This window comes from Marmota flaviventris, chromosome X (genome assembly GCF_047511675.1).
Source record: "Marmota flaviventris isolate mMarFla1 chromosome X, mMarFla1.hap1, whole genome shotgun sequence".
Classification (NCBI taxonomy): Eukaryota; Metazoa; Chordata; class Mammalia; order Rodentia; family Sciuridae; genus Marmota; species Marmota flaviventris.
Window position 1 is genome coordinate 3,714,216 of NC_092518.1, and position 20,533 is coordinate 3,734,748.

Here is a 20,533-nt window from a genome sequence, read left to right on the forward strand (position 1 = left end):
TGGAGGAAAGCTTTTGCATGAAAACTCACATTACTTTGTGATAGCCCTTATTATTGGGTTGGATCTGACACGATCAGGGAGTGGTCACTATTGCATTGCGTAAAGAAAACCTGTAGCGAAGTCCACCAGGGTTTGGGAGGTACAGCACACGCTCAGTAGTCGAGCTATAGCCCAGCTGGGCTTCCTCCTCTGTCCTGGGGATTTTGACTGAACTCAAATAACACGTTTGCCGGAGATGGTTTTCTTGTTTCTGGTAGGACTGACTTGGGGGACCAGGTAACGATTTCTATTGGGGGATTTTCCTTTCCGTGGTAGGACAAAAAAGTCAAGTATTCCTAGCGATGTACAATTCTGCTGCATTCACATACACGGGCGTATGTACGTATGATTTAAACAAAAATTTACTTCCTAGTTTAAACAGGAGCTATAGAAAGTAGCATGCTTAAAAATGTTTCAAGTTCCACTATTTGAATGCGTTTTACTCTTTTTTAAAATTAATTTATTTGTTCTAATCAGGTATAAATGAAAGAAGAATGATCTTCGATTCATCGTACACAAATGGAGCACAATTTTTGACCTCTTCAAAGTAGGGTCACACCACTCATGCAATCATACATGTACCTGAGGTAATAATGTCTGTCTCATTCTACCATCTTTCCTACCCCTGTGCCTCCTCCCTCCCTCTCCTTTGCCCCATGTGAAGTTCCTCCACTCATCCCATGCCCCCCCCCCCAATTATGGATCCGCATCCACTTATCAGAGAAAACATTCGGCCTTTGTTTTTTTGTGGATTGCCTTAATTCACTTAGCTTGATATTCTCCAACTCCATCCATTTACCTGCAAATACCATGATTTTATTATTTTTGAATGCTGAGTAATATTCCACAGTTTCTTTATCATTCATCTGTTGAAGGGTATTTAGGTCGCTTCCACAGGTTGGCTATTGTGAATTGAGCTGCTATAAACATCGATGTGGCTGCGTCACCGTAGTATGGTGGCTTTAAGTCCTTTGGGTGAATGCGTTTAGCTCTTCGTTAGGATTATACATTGTTGGTTTGGCTCATTGCATTTCCAGAAGGAACTCACTTTCCCCATCCCAGCAGACCACACCTGACTCAGGTCTCTGCTCCCACTCTCTCTCCCCGGGCAGTGTCTTAACCTGGAGAACACAGAGGGGGCGCTGTTGTAATTTGGATCACAATGATGTATCTCCGGATCCTTGATGTGTGTGGGGGTAGAGCTGAGCCGTGGAACACTTGCCTAGCATGTGACGAGACCCTGGGTTCTATCCCACTTCTGCAAAAACAAACAATCAAACAAACAAAAAGCTTATCTACCCTTGAATTGCAGCTTGTACAACAAAACTTTTTTTTTTTTTTTTTTTGCGAAACACATTAAGAGGAGGCAAACAGTAAGTGTCACCTTTACCCCTCAAAACACGAACCTGGTTTTGCTACTGAATGTTATTCTAATGTACTTACCACTGACCACGGATCCTCGGGGCACACGGATGCTCCTGCTTCAGAGGCCGCATTCATCATGAATCTAGGGAGATATTTAACTGTCATCCCTATCACAGTATTTGTAGATGTTAAACAGCCAAATCCAATCAAGTAAAGAACATTGTTGTTCTGCATGAACTTATACTATTTTTTTTTTAAATTAATTCTGTGGTCTGCATTTCCTAAAGAACTCAAGGACAAAATTAGGGAGACGAGATGTGCGTCTGCCGTCCAGCAAGCCCACCCTGACCGTAGCGGGCCTGTCTCGAACGGGACATGCATTTTGACATCCAATCACCATGAAGCGTTGGTTTAGAAAACCTGGTGCGGGCCTAAGTGCCCCCCCGGGTGGCAGGCCCAGCGGCTTGGGGCTTACTTCAGTGCGTGGTCAGGGAGACGGTCTGGTGACCCCCTGCTTCTTGGTGGAATCTGCCCAAGACCCTGGTACTGGCTGGAAGTGAATGCCTGCAGCCCAGGCCTGCTCGGCGAACCCCAAGCAGAGCGGCGCTTCCCCCGGCTGCTAGAACAGGTAGCCTGGCTTATTCTGTTCCTGGCGACCTGTAAAGGTGAATGCGTGTAGCAGGAGTCAGTCAAAACCTTGTTCTGGTGCATCGCATCACAAAGCAGTGACGTTAGGAAGTAGGGAGCGTCCTTGTCCCTCAACTGCTAGAGGCCAGAGAAGACAGGCAAGTTGCCCAAGTCTGTTGGGGGTGGGGCAGCTGAAAGTTCTAGAATCTAGATGCACACCCTTGACCGGTGCATAGGCTGTTATATCTATTTGGTAAAAAAGAAATGTGTTCGAGATTCAGATACTTTTTGTAGCAAGATAAAAGAAACAGCCAAGCAATAAAAGTCATTTTCAAATGGATTCCGCCTTGGCTGAACGTTTAGGGCCACTCCATGCTGTGTTCTAGGACATTCAGTTGCAGAGGGATTTTGTTGTTGTTGTTTTTTGTTTTCTCAAAACGTGAGCCAAGAGACTGCTTTAGAATCACCTATATTGGCTAATTGAAATGCACACAAACATTTTTAAAAAATTGAAGTCTAGTGCAGTGGTCTGAATGTCTGTGCCCCTTTCTTCCCTAAATCCATAGATTGAAACCTGATCGCCAGATGATGGTATTTCAGGAGGTGGGACTCTGGGAACTGCTTGGGTTATAAAGGGCAGCCCCGTGAATGGGACAAGGGGCCTTATAAGAGATCCAGAGAGCCCCCTGCCCTTCCACCATGGAGGACCCAGAAGAAGACACCATCTCTGAGCCAGGAAGCAGCCCTCTGCAGACCCTGCGTCTGCCACACCTGGACCTCGGGCTTCAGTCTGAACAAGCTACGAAGGTGGAGGTGACTCCGAGACTTTGGGAAACCCCTTCGACTCTGTGCTCCTGCCTGTCAAGACTGCCCGTGCCAGGGGAGGGACCTGGGGCAGGAAAGACGAGACGGACACCATCACCCTAGGTACACGTGTGACTGCACGTGGGGTGTGACGCTATGTCACGCCCAGCCAGAGAAATGAAACGTGTCCCACGTGTGCTCAGTGACTTGAAACGCATTCTGCCGTCACGAAGGACTGATTAGACAAACAGAAATAAAATAAGTAAGAATCGGAAAGGAAACAAAAATACTGACATTGCCAAATAGAGATGTTTTGCACTCTCTTTTTACAGCACAGTTTGAATGACCAGTAGAGGTTGGACCACCAATCTGCTGCAAAGACTGGACACTGTGCCCGACTTGAGCAATTTCTATTAACCTAAGAACCTTGTCCCTGGGGTTCATATCCTCCCAATTTTAAGTAGATATTTCCAAACATTATTAAGTATTTCAATGCACGTTAGCAGACAGAGGACTTACATTTATTGATGGAGGAACAAAATCTAGAAGAAATGTTATAACCAGTCAAGAAGAAAAAAAAAAAATCTTGTTCTGAAAGAGGTAAATTATGAATAATTGTAATTTTACCTAAAACAAACCATCCCTCCCCACAAAGAAACTCACTTCAATATTGGTTTTGTCTCCTGCCTTGAAAAGATTTTGAAAATAACTCAAGATAGACCAAACGACGTTTTCCTAAAATAAGAAGCAATTATTCCGAGGAATAATTGAGAATAACAAGAGGCTTTTCTCCGACAAGCAAAGGAAATGGGAAGACTTTTGTGCTCACGTAGACATCGGAGGTAATAAAACCCGAGCCTGGTGCTCCCAGGCCCTAGATGGATCTAACAACCCATTCTTTGTCAAGTCATGGGCTTTCCAACTTAGTAGCTGATTTCCAGGTTCAAGAGATGAGTCCTCTCTACAGAGAACACGGTGCAGTCGTCATTAAAGCAATACGCTCTTCTCTCTTAGGAACAAAACAGAAGCCCCCCGAAGGATGCTCAGGAGAGAGGCACGTTTACCAAGCCTGCTCTCAAGGGGTTCTTCCCTAGCTGTAGCTTTAAAATCTAAGAACATGGGGAAGGTTCAATGAGGGAGCCAGACTCTTGTGCATTGATTTTCCAGATGTAAGCAGTTGAAGATCTGTAAGCCATTTAAAAGATGTGTTAAGAGCCGGTCGCGGTGGCCCGTACCTGTCATCCCAGTGGCTCGGGAGGCTGAGGCAGGAGGATCATGAGTTCAAAGCCAGCCTCAGCCAAAGTGAGGCCGTAAGCAACTCAGTGAGACCCTGTCTCTAAATAAAATACAAAAAAGGACTGAGGATGGGGCTCAGGGGTCGAGAGTCCCTGAGTTCAATCCCTGGTATAAAATAAAAGTGTGTTGAAGATTGGGAGAGGTTGGGGGTCCTTGTCTCTTGGACCTGCAGACACAGCTGAGATCTTTGCATGCATCAGCTCCTGTGATCTGCACTTGCTTCTTGCCCGTGCATTCAATGGCACCTGGACCTGGAGAATAGAATGAATTGATGTTGCTTCCAGCAAAGATGTGTTAATGTGTGGGTGTGTTTTAGGTGTGGGGAGAGAGGGATCCTGTAGGCGTCTGGTGGGTAGACCTCAGGGAAGCTGCTAACCTCTGCAGTGCACGTCGCTACCCCACGGCGGGGAATCATCCAGCCCCAGAGTCAGTAGGGCAGAGGCTGAGAAGCCCTGGGCTGGGTTTCCACCTTGGGAATCTTGGCATGTCCCTTGGCAGAGGCTCACTGCAGCTGCGACGTGAGACCCGGGTTTCCAGGAAAGAGTCCTGAGCGAGCCCCACCTCCCTGTTGGCCAGCGTCTCCTGGCCACGCGTCTGGCCGGCCAGCGGGCTTCACGGTAACTTGGGTGTGATGTCAGGCCAACTCTGCCCCATCTGTCTGCGACAGGGACCCACCTTAGCGGAGCCCGGCTCTGCACACGCTGCCTGGCCAGACGGTGTGTGGTACAGCTATGTTGGCCCTCGGTTTGGATTGCAAACACTGGCCAAGGATGGGAGGCACTCGGGTGGGTGGGAAACGAAGTGGGATCCGAAGACACACCCTAAACATTTTGCAATGCCCAGGACTGACCCCCGAGAATCACCCATTCCAAAAGATCTGTAGCGAATCCTTAAAATGCTTTAAGGAATTCTCAAAACTCAGATTTTATGTGGTACCAGCATCCCTTTCTGCATAGGAGCTGGACTTTCTCCACCCAGAAGTGGGGCACGGTGACCCTTGATCAAGTAGCCGCCTCTCCACGTGCTCCCAGTTCCTCAGTGTGGTTGGTCCAGATGGCCGCCATATGCAATCTCCTCCTGGTGGCTTCCTCCTTATTATTTTTCTGTGGATGGCTGTTAGATTAGTCCAAGCCTCCAGTTTGGCTAGAAAAAAAAAAAAAAACCACCCCCAAATTGGGTCTCAGACTGAGATGGCCTTGGCTATTTATTTAGTGTGTGATGAAGTCTGGTTATATCCGAGGTCTTTTCCTCTGCCGGAGGGTCTCAACAGATGTGCGTCCCGTAGACTATGGGAGGCATTTTTTTTTCCAGTGGCCAGCGCTCTCGGTGCAAAGGGATGAATGTCCCAGGGTCCACTTTAATAAAAGCTCATTCGTAATAATTCAGTGACATTAGGCACTCACAGGTAACTCCCCGGACACTGGAGATGGTGACTGCAGTGTCAACCAGCACCTTCTGCAGACAGAGACGTCAAATTCTGAGGCTGGTGTTCCTGGCTCTCAGGAAGCGCACCCCGATCCGTTCAATGTTGCTTTATCCATTGTGGCTGATTTCAATATTTTTTTTTAAAAATTATCTTTTTTTGGCTTAAAATATGATCCAGAATCTTCCAATCACACATCATTTCTGTGATACTGGCTGCCATCAGAATCGAGGAAACATTTACAGAATTGCACTTTAACACATCAGCACAGAATATTATTGCTTTGCAAAACACATTCCACGGTATTATTTCCTAGCATGCTCAGGAAGAAAAAAAAAAATATTAGCTGGCTAATAGCTAAACCACAAACACGTAGATCATGCAGGCTGGAAAGAGGATATGTCGGGTGTTTTCCCCGGAGTTAGATTTGCTTGTGGCCTCTGGGATCATCAGTGGGAAGTGTCACACCCCTTCAAGCATGAGCCAAAGAGAGCTATAGGGGAGACACAGCTGCCGTCCCAAGTTCATGGAAGAGCTCTTCCCATGGGCCAGCCCGGGGTGTGCCCCGTGAATGTATACCGCACACGTCAGTTAGAAATCAAAACAGGTTTTAAAAAGCAAGATGAGTGGTGAGGCTCCTAGTCTGGCGAAACCACTTTCCCTGAATAGAAAAAGCCTTCCAGATACAGTGTGATAACTCGGGTGACTTTGTTCCAAAACAAGGGGACAAGCGCTCTTTTATCTTAAATCTGCCTCAGGCCATTTCGCAAGGAGACCTTCTGTTTCCTGAGAAGCCAAAACGTTTGATTCCCTGATTGTAAACTGCAATACATATTTGAGCCTGTCTGCAGGTGCGGTGAGAAGGGACCTGGGATCCGGGGGCCTCTCTGATTGATGTTTATAAAGCAAAAAAAAAAAAGATGTTTTCACACTGCGCTGCTTGGGTTTCTCTGTCTGTTCTTGACTCTTTCTAATTGAAAGAGTTTCTTTGTTTTGAAACTTTGATGCCTTCCTTAAGACCAGGCTACTGGTCTTATCAGACTGTGTCGTTTATATCTATAGGACGCTTGACGATGATGTTATTTAACTAGAAAAATAGATGCACGAATAGATGCAGACATAGACACTGACATGGGCGTAGTTACACAAAAAATCATTCACACTTGATTGTCCGGCTTTATGGAAGAAAATGTGTGTGTAGTTCACCTCACTTGTCTCTCCAAATCCCTTCCCTGTTTTAGCCCCCAGGCAACTCTGTGCTAGATTTCAAGGAGGAGAGATAGGAGGCTTCAGAGAACAGCCAAAAGTATGGGACAAGGTTGTATCCACATCTTGTGTGCTGTGGTACTTCAATAAAGTTTCTTAACCTCTCTGTTCATTGATTTTTTTTTTTAAACTTGCAAAATGGGAGTGGAAACTGTTCCCCTTTCATATGAGAATGATGTGAAAGTTAAACACACAGCATGAAATTTAATGGAACGCTTTGTGACTCTACACGCTATAGAACTGTTGCTGTGACTATAATCACAGAGACTAAATCAATCTCCTAAAATATGAATCACTATCCCCAAGCCCACAACAACATATTTGTCATTTAAATGCACATCTGACTCCATGGATAATATTTCCTAAGGAAAGGTCCGTGTTGTCAGAGTCCACCAATAAGGAAAAGGAGACCAAAGAAGAATACGTCCTACTTCATGAAATCCAAGCTCCACAAAGTTGGTTTGACCTTATGGGAAATCACGGTACCCTGAAGTCGTTCAAGTTACCATAATTCTCAACTTAAGCTTTCTGAAAGTCCCCTAGAATTTAAAATAAAAGGAATTTTGACTTTTTAGCCCCAGGGCTTGCATAAAGTGAGGAGCCCGCCCCTCTAACTGGATCCCCCGTTTGCACGGTCGAACCTTTTGAAAGGAGTCAGTGACGGCGAGAGATGAAAAAGTCGCATTTTCCCTTCCATGACTGGGCTGTGGCGATGAATCCCTCCATTGTCCTGCTGGACTTGAAACGGCGGCAGGCTCCCTCTGGACCTTTGAAGTCGGCCTAGTCTTTGGCACCATGGGCAGAGGAGCCACTGGGAAAGTGAACCAGGTCCTGCGGACACAAGTGCAGGAGGCGAGATCCTGGGGCTCTCTGTCTGTCCTCCTTTGACGGGGCCTCTTGCAGGTGCCCTTGGCTAAGCAGCCCGCAGGCAAAGGCCGCCCACCTTTCCGTGTTCTGTGCTCCTCGTGGAACCGCGAGCTTCGTGCATCAGTATAAAGGATGCCTGTGAGGACATTTAACTAATACAGAGGGACGTCCCTGCTCCATAGGGTCCCCTGGCTGATTTCCAAAGCTACCCTGCTGGAAGGGGTGTCCACCAAGCCAATCGTGTGCAAATAAGTTACACACCTCTTTAGCCAAAATATCCTGCGCTGTCAAATTTTGACAATGAAGCTCTGTGCATATTTCCTAATGTCACAGAAACTTTTTTTTTTTATTTTGGTGCCAAGTATTGAACCCGGGGTGCTTAACCACAGAGCCACTACCCTTTATTTTTATTATTATTTTTTTTATTTTAAGGCAGGGTGTCTTTAAGTTGTCACGGCCTCCCTAAGTTGCTGAGCCTGGCCTCCAACTCACAATCCTCCTGCCCCAGCCTCCCCAGCCCCCGGGATTACAGGCAGGTGCTACCCCCTCTGATGCTATACAGTTTGTTGATCGACTTAATGTTAGAGTTCAACTGCTTGCGTTTTTCATTTTCACTTTGGTGCCAATGCTTCTCTTTGACTTATCAAATCTTACACATTTTTTTTTGAAATGAATACTATTGTGTACATTTAGGATCTACAACCTGATATGGGGGAAGACAGACACACAGTTAAAAGCTTACTCTGGTGAAGCAATATAACATATGTAGCATCTCTCCATCATGCAACTGTCGTTGTCGTTTTTGTAGCAAGAGCACCTTTGATCTGGGCAGTTTCCAAGAGTCACAGGGGCAGTGCCAACCTGTGAACCAGTGGCTAAGCAGAGGTCCACCTGTGTTTCTTCTACGCATCTTCGACTTTATAGTAGAACATTCTAGTCTGTTATTAATTCCAGTATCGGGGGGCATTCCTTTTCCTGAAGTGCTTGAGGGAGCTCGTAACGTGTTTCAAAACAAGACATCAGGCATCTCCATTTCATTTGGGGTTCTGCATTCGGCTGGATGGATGTTCAATAAGATAAAGTCTGCTTCTAAAGTAAAGGGGTGCTTTTACATTGGGGGCCGGGGAACTCTTTCTGTAATCTAAGAAATGGTTAGAGGTCCAGAGCCACCTTGTCTCTGTCACAATGGTGCCACCTGCATTTCCGGCAGGGAAGTAGCAGAAGCGATAGAGAGGAAGGAGTGGACAAGCCCGTGTTCCAATAAAACTTTATCAGACAGCAGTTTCCAAGCCTCGGTTGACACCCACGGAGGCTCATGGATGCCCATTTGCGTTTCGCCATCCTGTCCCCTGAGAGTGGAGATTGTGATCACGACCCCTGAGGATGCGAGAGCAGGGTTTCGCCGTGTGTTTGTCTGGTCCTTTATCATGATTCACCTTTCATCCAACCAAAGCCTAGAGGATTGGATACAGCGTTTACATAAGGTCAGAAAAATCAACGCCGATCACGCTTCACTTTTGATTGGGAATTTTTTTTTTGTAAATTTCGACACATCTTACTCTATCGATTTCTCGAAATAAAGGGCTAAAAATATCACCAGTCTCCCTTTATAAATATCTCCCAGAGTCTGACATAGTTGGATCTCTGCCACAGGCTGGATTGTAGATTCCCCCCCAAATCCACAGGTTGGAATCCTGAGCGCTGGTAGCCAAGAGCATGATTTTTATTTGAGACGGAGCTTTTATAGCCATAATCCCAGAGGAGCGGGGTTGCTGTAGGAAGAGGAGATGAGGACCCAAAATGCACGTGCCTTAGCTCACGGCCCCGGGGCTGGTAAACTAGGTCTGTGTGCTGGGTGGCGCTGTCACAGCGGCTCATATTTGCCTATGAGTAAGTTGGAGCACAGGGGCTGCAGTACCTTGCTTTGGTGCACGTGCTCTGCACCCGTGGAATTATGTTGTGATACGCAAATCCTCATGAGGTCCAGGCATCCTCCAAGAAGCCCTCGATGGCTTCAAAGCTCTGACACAAAGCACCTGTCACCATGTCACATTACACCAACATTTGATGTCACCCACCATAAAGTGTCAGATGACGTGAGTTGAGAGGGCTTTCTGAACAGAACCCGTATCCAGTGGCACTGGTCCCCAGGAGTCCCCTTCCCAACATGTAGGTATTGCAGTCCCCCGTGGCAACACCAAGAAAGGGTGCAACGTGGTGGTCTTACCTGGGACTTCAAAGCCTGCTCCCGGCCAAACCCTGCCTCCCCAAGATCTGGCCACCTGCGCTGAGCAGGAACCCACATGTGGGTCGCACCTTCCAATGTTTATTTCTTTTCCATCCTCTTTGTGGCAGAACTAGAAAGGCTGTGGGGGACGGGGAATGCCAAAACACACACGCTGTGTGCCTGCCACACAGAGGAGGTAGTGGCGGGGGATTCGCAGCAGGAATTCCCAGTGCGAAAGAGCCACGGCTGGCAGTTTCCAGTGTCCCTGGTTAGAATGAAGAGAGGGCAGCAATCTCACAGCTGAGAAGCTGGCCAACAGAAGATGCCATTTACGATGTTTCTTCAGCTGGAATAAATATTAGTCATATTCTCTCATTCTAAAATGATGCACCGTTTTATAATGAAAACACAAGTATGAGAATCAGTTTAACATTTTTTTTTAACTCGGGAAGTTTGGGTTAATTTTAAAAGATTTTTTTTTTTAATAAAGGAGAGGAGTCAATATCTTGCTTTTTTAAAAAATTGAGCTGAACTATATTTCTCATAAAATATGTTAGTTTTCTGTTACTATGACAAATAGTACCTTTGTGTTAGCTTTCTGTTGCTATAACAAATACGAGAGACGATCAACTTATAAAGACAAAAGGTTTATTTTGCCTCAAATTTTTGAATTTTTTAAATTTTTTTAAAATTGTAGACTAACACAATACCTTTATTTTATGTATTTATTTTTAGGTGGTGCTGAGGATTAAGCCCAGTGCCTCACACCTGCTAGGCAACGCCCTACCAATGAGCTACAACCCTAGCCCTTGCCTCAAAGTTTTAGAGGTTTCAATCCATGATTATTTGACCCTTTTCCTCTCTTTTTCAAGATTTGCCGACTCTAGATGTTGTGCCCACAAGGAGCGATACCACCCTCTTGGACCCTCTGGGCCTGACTTCTAAAGAAAAGCAAGTCCATATTAAAATAGTTAAGACTCTAGTATTAGAAAACTTGAATATTCCAAACCCATCAATTTTTCAGAGCAGAGCTGAATTCACTTTAGATCCTAATGAGACAGATATTCAGTAAGACTTTAGTCATCAACACCGCTGTTCTCCCCTGGGGTCTCATTATTTTCTAAATCAGTTGAAGATACAAACTCACTCCATGAGCAAAGTTACTTGTTATTAATATCAGGATGAAACTGTTACATGTACTAGTTTCTTAGCTCATGTTGGCAACCTATACGCATGTTCACGGAACATATGAATTAGAGAGGAAATAGTGATACAACGATTGACATTTACTGACGGCTCACTACATGCGTGACGTTCCATACAATCACTTATTTACTCACAGACAGACAGAGCGGTGGATAAACTAGTGAGGAAGTAGTCCAAGGTCTCAAGCGAATGCCAGACACTGTGGATAGTGCCAAACTCAATATAGAATATGTTCTTTCCTATCTACGTATATTACAGCAAACTTTCATCTTTTTTTGCTTAAAGTAAGCATTTTACAGTTTCTCTTTAAAATATCTGAATGGCCAGCATCAATATTCTTGTGCCTTGGTGCCATTATTAAGTAGAATAAGTTTTAGTTGAACACAAATACTGTGGATACTGTAAAGTAGGATCCTAACTGAGATATGTGCATACAGTGGGGGTAGTACATACAGTGTGGACACGCTGCACAGAGGGATGATTCACACCCTGGGCAGGATGCCGCGGGACAACATGAGATTCCATCATGCTACTCCGAAAGGCATATGCTGGATTGTTTATTTCCGGAGTTTCTCATTTAATATTTTTGGACCATAGTTGAACTTGGGCAGCTGAAACTGTGGTCATGCAAAACCTCACAAAACAGGAAAGTTACTGCCTGATTATTTGTCTTAGAACAATTAGACATGCGCATTGAAAAATGACCTAGACCTTCAAAAAAAGTGAATCCTTTCAAAAACCCTCATAAAATGAAGCATAGACCTTTATGTCAAATGCAGGACTGAAAATACTTTGAAGTGGTAGCCTGGGAGAAAACTGAGGTGACATTGAATTTGACCACAGAGAAGGTTAAAAATCATCATCATCATCATCATCATCATCATCGCTTACCAGGACCTGGGGTCAGCAATTGCGGTTGGGTAGCCAAGTCAGGTACCGCAACTTTTTAGCCTGGTGAAACTTCTCTGAAGGACATTGTCATTGTGTACGTAGGACACTTGCATTTGACAAAGTCATAGATCTTCCCAGTACCTTGGTCTCTGCTCTATGTTTTAAAAGTCCTATGAACAGGTGAAGGGTTCAGGATGGAGGCAGAGCATGATAAAAGGAAGTAACTGAATTAGAAACACATTCACGTAGGACCCCCCTCCACATACACACACAGACGCCCACATACACACACAGACGCCCACATCCTCAGGGGCTCAAGTGCCTTATACAAATGGCATAGCACTTGCATATAACTCAGGTGCTTTAAATCATCTCTCGATGACTTAAAATACTGAACTCAACGTAGGTGCTATGTAGATAGTTATCATTTTTTATAGTTTAGGGTGTAGTGACATTAAAAAAAAAAGTATACATGTTCACTGAAGCTGCAAGTTTTTTATTTTTAAGTTTAGATCTGCAGTTGGTGGAATCTGAGGATGCAGAGTTTGCACATAGGGAAGGCCGGTCTCAGAATGGAAAACTACAGAAAATCAGGAAGAAGAGGCTGAACTGACTGTGTCTGTCAGCTTGCCAGCACTGTAAGAAAATACTGAGATAATTGGCTTATAAAGAGAAAAGGATTCTTTTGGCTCACAGTTTTAGAGGTTTCTATCTATGGGTGGTTCACCCTGTTGATTTGGGGACTCTGGTAACGCAACACGACTTGTGCCGGGGCACAGAAAATCATGGTCAAGATACAAAAAAAAAAAAAAAAAAGAAATAAGAAAGAAAGAAGAAGAGACCAGGGTCCCACAGGACCCTCCAAGAGCACACCACCCCAATGACCCAAAGACCTCCCACTAAGACCCACCTCCCTCGCACTCCACACCTCCCTGTGAGCCAATCTGGGGATCAAGCCTTTACCACATTGGAGGGCACTGAGGTCTTAACTATAGCTGACCTTTTGGATACCAGGTTCGAGTTGGAGACATGAGTGTAAACTTGTAAGTGGACATAGGTGTTTGGGTCTGGAAATACTTGTGGCTCCCTGATATGAGTCAGTAACTTTGAAAGCATCGATATGAAATTTAAAATTAATCTAAATTGATCTGACATGATACAAGTCAGAACAGAGGTTCTCTTTGGTGCATTAAGAATAAGAGGGGAAGGAGAATTTTGTAAGTATCTTTTTTTATACTTCATCCAAAAAAACTTAGGCATCATTCACAAGCCAAGGCCAGAAGGACACGGGCTAGATGTTGGGGAGCTGAGGGTTCTGGTTTTAAAAACTCACATGGACATCTGGAAGAGATGACCAATAAATGATGACCATCCATCGAGGCCAAATGTGCGTGCTCCTAGAACCAAGCATGCAAAAAGCCGGTAGTGCATTGGGTGGTGGGCCCCTGGGCATAGGAATGTTACGGCAGGATGTGCACTCGCTCAGAGGGACTCTTTTTTTTTTAAAATACCTATTTTGTGTAACTAGTTGAGGTTCTTGTCTCTGCAAAGTCGAGGGTTTAATGTTTTGCTCCTGTTGAGCACAACATCCTGGTCTCTGGGGAGAAAGTTCTGAAGGAGGTGTTTTTGAATGAGGGAAGTCTCTGATCACTTGTGTTCCTTCAGAGAAGAGCGTGGAAGGAGACCCTAAGTGTATGGAGTTTCCAAAATGACAGATGCTTCTTGCCCCTGTTCTGGGATAAATGTAAAATTAATAGGAACTGGTGTCTGCAGACTCATCCCGCTGTACAGCTGTCGGATCCCTGTCCGGTGCTCATCAGCCTAAGACAGGATGACCGCTCTCAGTTCGTCGAATGGCCAACCAGCCCAGAGCAGCTTCTCAGACACAGAGAATTTTCCAGATGTTGGATAGGGGAAGCTAAGGGATATCACATCGGAGGTATTTTGAAATCCGTCCACTGTAACTCAGAGTATTCTTCCAGCCCGTCTCCTTTGGTCCAACTGGAACAGCCACCCCAACAGCCAACTACTGGAATCTGGCTCCTAAAACTTTCCTGGTCCCACTGCACTCGAGCCCTGTTCAGTGCCTCTGAGCATCTTTCTGAGCTGTGAGTCAGATTAGATGACCCCCCACACACACACACTGCTTCCATCCCCAAAGTAGAGATGTGTCAAAATTTTTATGCCAAGGAGAAGAAACCAGATATTAAAAAAGAATCGCCAGGCACGGTGGCTCACACCTGTAATCCCAGCGGCTCAGGAGGCTGGGGCAGGAGGATCACGAGTTCAAAGCCAGCCTCAGCCAAAGTGACGCGCTAAGCAACTCAGTGAGACCCTGTCTCTGAATAAAATATAAAATAGGGCTGGGGATGGAGCTCAGTGGTTGAGGGCTCCTGAGTTCAATCCCTGGTACCAAAGAAAAATTGCTACTATATGATTCCATTTATCTTAAGTTCGAATAATAAGACTCGTGCAATGCCACAGTCGCTCACTGGTTTCTGCTTGTGTGCTTTACCAAGAATGGTGTTCCCTGGGCCTCGTGTAGTGACTTCAGTTTTCCGTTCAGTACAGTTTCTGAGACGTGTGGATGGAATTCACTTTCGCTCATGCATTTTGCTTCTGGCTTAACACGTCCCTGAGTAAAGTGGTTGAGATGTGGTCAGCAGAAGAGGTAGCCCCTGTTCATGGCTCCCCACCTCCTGTGCTCACGGCTGAGACCAGCCGTGGGACAACATTGGCTCCTAAACAGCCCTTGGGGGGTCAACCGTGGTCTGTCACCTGTTTAATAAATAAGGTTTTATTGGAAAATAGCCACACTCCGTTCTTGCCTATTGTCTGAGGCTGTCGGGGGCCACAGTGGCCGGGTGGGGTGGCCACAAAAGAGACCCCGTGGCATGCAAACCCTAAACCACTTATTATCTAGAACGCCACAGGATGTTAGCCGGGAAAAACACATGCGTGACAAAATCCCCAAACTGAAGGTATTAGAAACATGCACTCAGATGCCTAGAGTTGGGAACTCTCCACCTTTGTAAAGGTGGAAAAGGGATTTAGCTCAGCCAATAGACTTCTCTTCTTTCCTTGAACCTTTTAAAGCCATGTAACCAAAGTCATCCTTAAAATACCCCTCTCCCCCTTTTCTTCCTTGCAAAACCACCTCCCACCCACCGTCGCTCAGGCCCTAAGAGAGGCATTCTCTGAGAAAGTAGGCAGTTGGCATTTTGCCACAATAAAATCCCAAGAGAATCGGAAACACCCACTGTGCATTTCTATACAGATCAGAAATCCACAGCCCAGTGTCTCTCGAGAGATATTTAAGAGCCACATGTTTGCATTCAGAACTCTCCTCCTGAGACATCACCCGAGGGGGGTCCCCTGGGGAGCCAATATTATTCTGGGAAACAAACAAACACAAGCAGACCTGCAAACAGCCCAGGCTCTTGTCGGAAAGTGCACTGGGTCTGTCTTGCTCAGCCAGGTCCAGGATGCAAAAATGTGTATCTTGATTTAACTGAATCTCCACCCGGAGATTGGAGTCAGCCAACGTGATCTGCAAGTTCTGAGAAGTGTGTAGCGCGTGAGTCAGGCAGCCGCGTGAGTCAGGCAGCCGGCGGTGTGGGCTGGGCTGAAAGGAAATCCAGATGAAGAGGCCAAGATCATCCGGGTTGTGTGCCAAGAGGACACGGAAGAATGTGTCCGAGTTTCTCAGATCTCCCGATAACCCCAGGCGGGGGCCGGCAGAGCGGAGCCCGGGACCGAGAACGTTATCAAAGACACACAGAGGCGAAAACAGGTTCTCGGTGGCCGGCTGCCACCTTGGATCCCAAACACAAGGATGGTAGGGACCGCGGACATTCTCCAATTACAGCCTCCGTTGTGTTTTTATTAAGCAGCTTCTGCCAGAGGATCCAGGCCCTTCCTTTGGCACACCCGTGTGCAATGAGGAAGGCTTGTGCAGGGCTACGTTGGCTGTGAGTTCTGGGCACAGCCCCTCCCTGGCAGGGACTGGGTTCAAACAAGGAAGATTTATTTACGTGGACCTAGGAAGCCACAGGACCTACCTTCAATTAAGGCATAACCTAAGCAGAGTCCAGTATGAGATGGACCCCAGCCTCAAAGCCATGATCCATTCTGTTCTGCTAATGGAATTTTCCCCCTAGCACTTTGGATGACTGGATCAGCACAGTTCTGGTGATGTCTCAAAGCCTAATTCTGCCTCTCGTGGTTTCTGTTCTTGCATTGATAATTATTTCATGCCTGTGCGGATTTTCCTACTGGGTATTTGCTCTTTCTCTTCCTCGCCTCTTTGGCGACAGATGGACCCCACCTCTCCCTCCGCAGCAGCAGGCCAACACAGACGCAGAAGGATGCATGGCTGTGTTTACCTTTAGCTCCGCAAACCTGGGAGTGCAGGAAGTAGGAGGAGGAGCAGACTGCTCTTGAGTGCAGTTCACACCGTTCACCCCCACCAGGCCGTGAACAGGACCCGTTTTGAGGATGAGACAGGCAGAAGGGGTGTCGTTAATGCTGGGCGTTACTTGCGCTTCTCTGGTAGGATGTGGTTTTGTGTTGGGGCTCCAAAGTCTGCAGTGGGGATTTTGCCCGTCACCTCTCCTTGGGAAAGAACACCACCACAAAGGCGCTCTCTGTGAGTAGGAGCCCGTGAATCTGTCAGCTGTGGGTGAGGCCACCGTCCACTTCCTGCATCTTGAGACTACACCAACACAGGAGATGTCTCTGGCCTACTTTATCCCTCTAACACTCTCAGGAAGTTTCCTGGTGGGTAGGAAAATGCAATCCAGCGTATGTGGTCCTTTGGGTTAGCAGAACCCATCCCAGCCCCTTCCTGTCTCCGTCTCCGTTTCCTGGCTCATGATATTAAGGATCTTGTTCTGCCGCATGCATCCACCAAGATGTAGTGCCTCATCAGAAGCCCAAAGCTGTGGGTCCGCTCGATCATGGATTGGAACCTTCAGAACTGTGAACCCTATAACATTTGGTCTCTACAAGTTAACTTATCTCAGGCATTTTGTTATAGTGACAGGAAGCTGACTAATACATAGGGCTTGCCCCTTCCAATTTGGAACTTTGAAATAAAATAAAATCATAGACTTGAGGAATCTCTTCCACTATATTCTGAATAACATTTGCCCACAGTTATCAACAAATTTATTTACATTTACTTTTCTTTTTTCTTTTTTTTCTTTTTGGTAATTTCAAAGTCCAAAATTGGACCATGATGTAATTTTACAGCAGGGAGACGAGGATCCCAATCAGAAGTGCTTAGGATATGGAGGTGTGGGGATTCATCACGGACAGCTCACACCCCACCTTCCAATGAACCTTCTCAGTATTCTCCACAAGAAACGATGACTGGTTAATTGGCAAGAATTTCAGAGTCTAAAAATAATTCTCCCATCTTAAAAGAATTCCATGCTGAGTGCCAGTGATAATTATGCTCCCTGAGAGTTTGAGCAAACTTGGCCCACATGGAAATCTTAGAGACTTCAGTCAAAACGGTGCGTTTTAGAAACTAAAATTTATTAACAAGTGTGAATATTTCAGAGACGTGCATTAAAGTGAACTCACGAATCTTATGGAGGAAGGACTGAGCGTGCAATAGGATCGCATTGAAGTAGTACACGCACATTCTCAGAAAACACACGCACGAGGGGCCATGCGAAACTGGGGAAATACAAATAAGGTTGGTGGACATCGGTTTCCTCGTTGTGACCTTTTCTGCCCCAAAGTCACTCTTGCAGGAAACTGGGTGAAGTTTATGTGGGATCTCTCTGCATTATTTCTTGCATTAGCATATGGAATTGCAGTCACCTGAAAAAATAGATAAATATAATGTATACATTTATCAATAAATCAGCATTTATCATATGCAAATATGTATTTTTTTTTCTCTTAAGGAACTATGTGGAGAAAAGGAGAAACATGGCAGAGAACGTCACAATCCAGAAAGCATTGGTAATATTCCACAGTGGCCGGCAGAGAAGGTAGGTAATCAACTTAGAAGCAAAAGAATATATTGTATATATATTGTATAAGGTTGAAAGAAGGTTGACGAATTCTATGTATCACTACGGAGAGAGCGAGAAGGAGATCAATTAACAAGCAAGTGGTTATGACAATGAAGGTCATGTCTGCAGGATTTTTCCTCCTTGATATAAACATTGGAAAAACCACAAATATGGTGCCCGTGGCCAGTGGGTGGAATGGAAGCCCATAACATCTGTCCTGGCTGCTAGGGCCACCATTAAAGTGGAATCCAAAGTCTCCCATGTAGCTTTCTTTTGATCTGTGAATAGTGACATATGGTTTCTCAACTTATCAAACTAGATTTAAAGATAGTTGTGTCACCTCTTTGGAAAAACCACCTCTTGGGTCCCAATGCTAATCAGGCCTTATTTTAAATCATGAAGAACAGGGAGAAATGAAAAAGGAACAGTCACCCTCGCCAGGCTGACTACTTTTTCTTCCATGAAATTTCGGAGGCTGGGGTCCCTGTCTTGTCTTTTTCAACGGGGTGCTTTGGAGATGCAGCTGTGTTATTGCTCATGTGCATTGGGCCGGCTGGTTGTGGCCAGTATTCATGTGCTCCATTCTATGAGCATGCCACGCGTTTCCCTATTGTCCTCTGAATGGATATCGACATTGCGGTTCAACTCCTAAGTCTACGCCAAGGAAAAATGAGTGAATGTGAACAGGTAAAGACTAGTGCAATAATGCACTAGTCTTTTATTTTATTTAATAAAATAAATCTGAGGACCTTGGGGGGTAGGGTGGACAGTAAGAAGCAATCTCAAGAAAGAGCAAGAGAGAGAGAGGTTGCTGCAGGGTGAGGTAGAAATTGGGAGCAGAGGTCCAAGAGGCAGGGTCCACGTTGGAAAGTATTTTGTGTCCTGCAGCCTCAATTCAAATGCTAGGTGTTTTTATTGTCCCCTGTTTTATTTGTGCTGCTAAGATGACGTATCACATATCCCTGGTCTCGGGAGGATTGGGTTTTGCCGATGCATGTGGGCTGAGGAAGATGGGAACAGGCTGGGTCTAGGTTTCTCTTAGCTAAATTATAGCCCCGTCTAAATGCCTGAGCCTCAGAATTCGTCTTCCTGACCTCGATTTCCACAGCCCTGGCACACGGACAGCCAAGAGTCGATAAAGTGCTAGAAGAAGTGCCTCTGGTAGAATTGTTGGAATAGACCTCACAGCACCTGCATTCTTCACTGTGCGCTGTTATTAGTGACGGAGTCAGCCCAAATATATCCTCAGGCCTTAGTGGCGTAGCACTTGTGACCATGAAATCGTGGCATGTGCTTACAGGGCTCTCAGATTCTCTCAGCTCCCAAACCTACCAATCGTTTGAAGTCTTCTTGATTCATCCACGAGTGGCTTGATATCTCCTTTAATTTCTTTATTTAGTCTGCTGTCTCTTGAAAACCATCCTCGGGACAAACGTAGCTGTAGACACGGCTCTGGCCTTTGATTTACCAAGGCTCTACTTACGATTTTTAAAGTGCATGATGGTTCAGAAGTAGTCCTCCTCCTTGGGGCTGGGGATGTGGCTCAAGCGGTAGCGCGCTTGCCTGGCATGCGTGCGGCCCGGGTTCGATCCTCAGCACCACGTACAAACAAAGATGTTGTGTCCGCCGAGAACTAAAAATAAATATTAAAAATTCTCTCTCTCTCTTTTAAAAAGAAAATGATTAGATGTTGAGTGTAACCTGATGAATGGATTAATCCACTTGAACGGATCAACTGAGTGGTAACTGTAGGCAGGTAGGGTGTGGCCGAGGGAGGTGGGCACTGAGGATATGCCTTTGGATTTTATTTTCTGTCCCCGATGAACAGAACTTAGTGTCTCTCTGCTTCCTTGTTCTCATGTCCTGAGTGGGGTTTTTTCCCACTGTGTCCTGTCTATGAACCACCTTTCTGTCTGGGTCTGTATATCTTTCCATGTATCTAGTAGAGACGGGTAGAGATGCTACCCTGAAATCCACAAGGCAAGCCCCCGGAAGGGCAGGAGGAGCTCACCACTCAGCCTGAAGCTGGTTTCCTGAGGCATAGATTTCTCCTCCTTGATGTTTCCAAGTTATCACTTCTGCGTTTCAATGCCTTTCAACCCTCCGGCCATCTGGGACAACCAACTGATGGTGGCCTCCACTTTCACGTCTTCCTGACAGCACCCACGCTGCTGTCTGAATAGCTGAATGCCGTAGCCCAGCCAAGCTGGCTCATTAGAAATGCCAGCGCTCTCCTGTGTGCCTAGAGGGATGGTCGGTCTGCTGGCCAGGCTTGTGCACCCCATTCCTGTGGACACATCCGTAAATGCCCAGTGCCCGCGGGAAGGGGGCATGCGCTGAGAGTGCGCCCCAGTGGGGGGTACCCAGGGTGTTGTCTGGGGATTTCATGGAGCTGTGTGTGTAAGGCACCTTTCACCTCTGCCAATCACCAGTTCCCTAGGAGAACAGGTCCTCCTCTTAAAAATCCCTGCAGCAGATCTCCTGGGGACACTG

General features: G+C 46.0%; 1 long non-coding RNA gene across 1 annotated transcript in view; it reads left to right on the forward strand.

Moving 5' to 3' along the window:
• Window positions 1-522: 522 nt before the first annotated feature.
• LOC139703244 (uncharacterized) overlaps window positions 523-20,533 on the forward strand; it is a 49,509-nt gene continuing 29,498 nt past the window's right edge. The window contains exons 1-2 of the long non-coding RNA XR_011705643.1: window positions 523-626; window positions 17,930-18,016. This is a non-coding gene — a long non-coding RNA (uncharacterized lncRNA). The remainder of the gene's footprint in view (window positions 627-17,929; window positions 18,017-20,533) is intronic.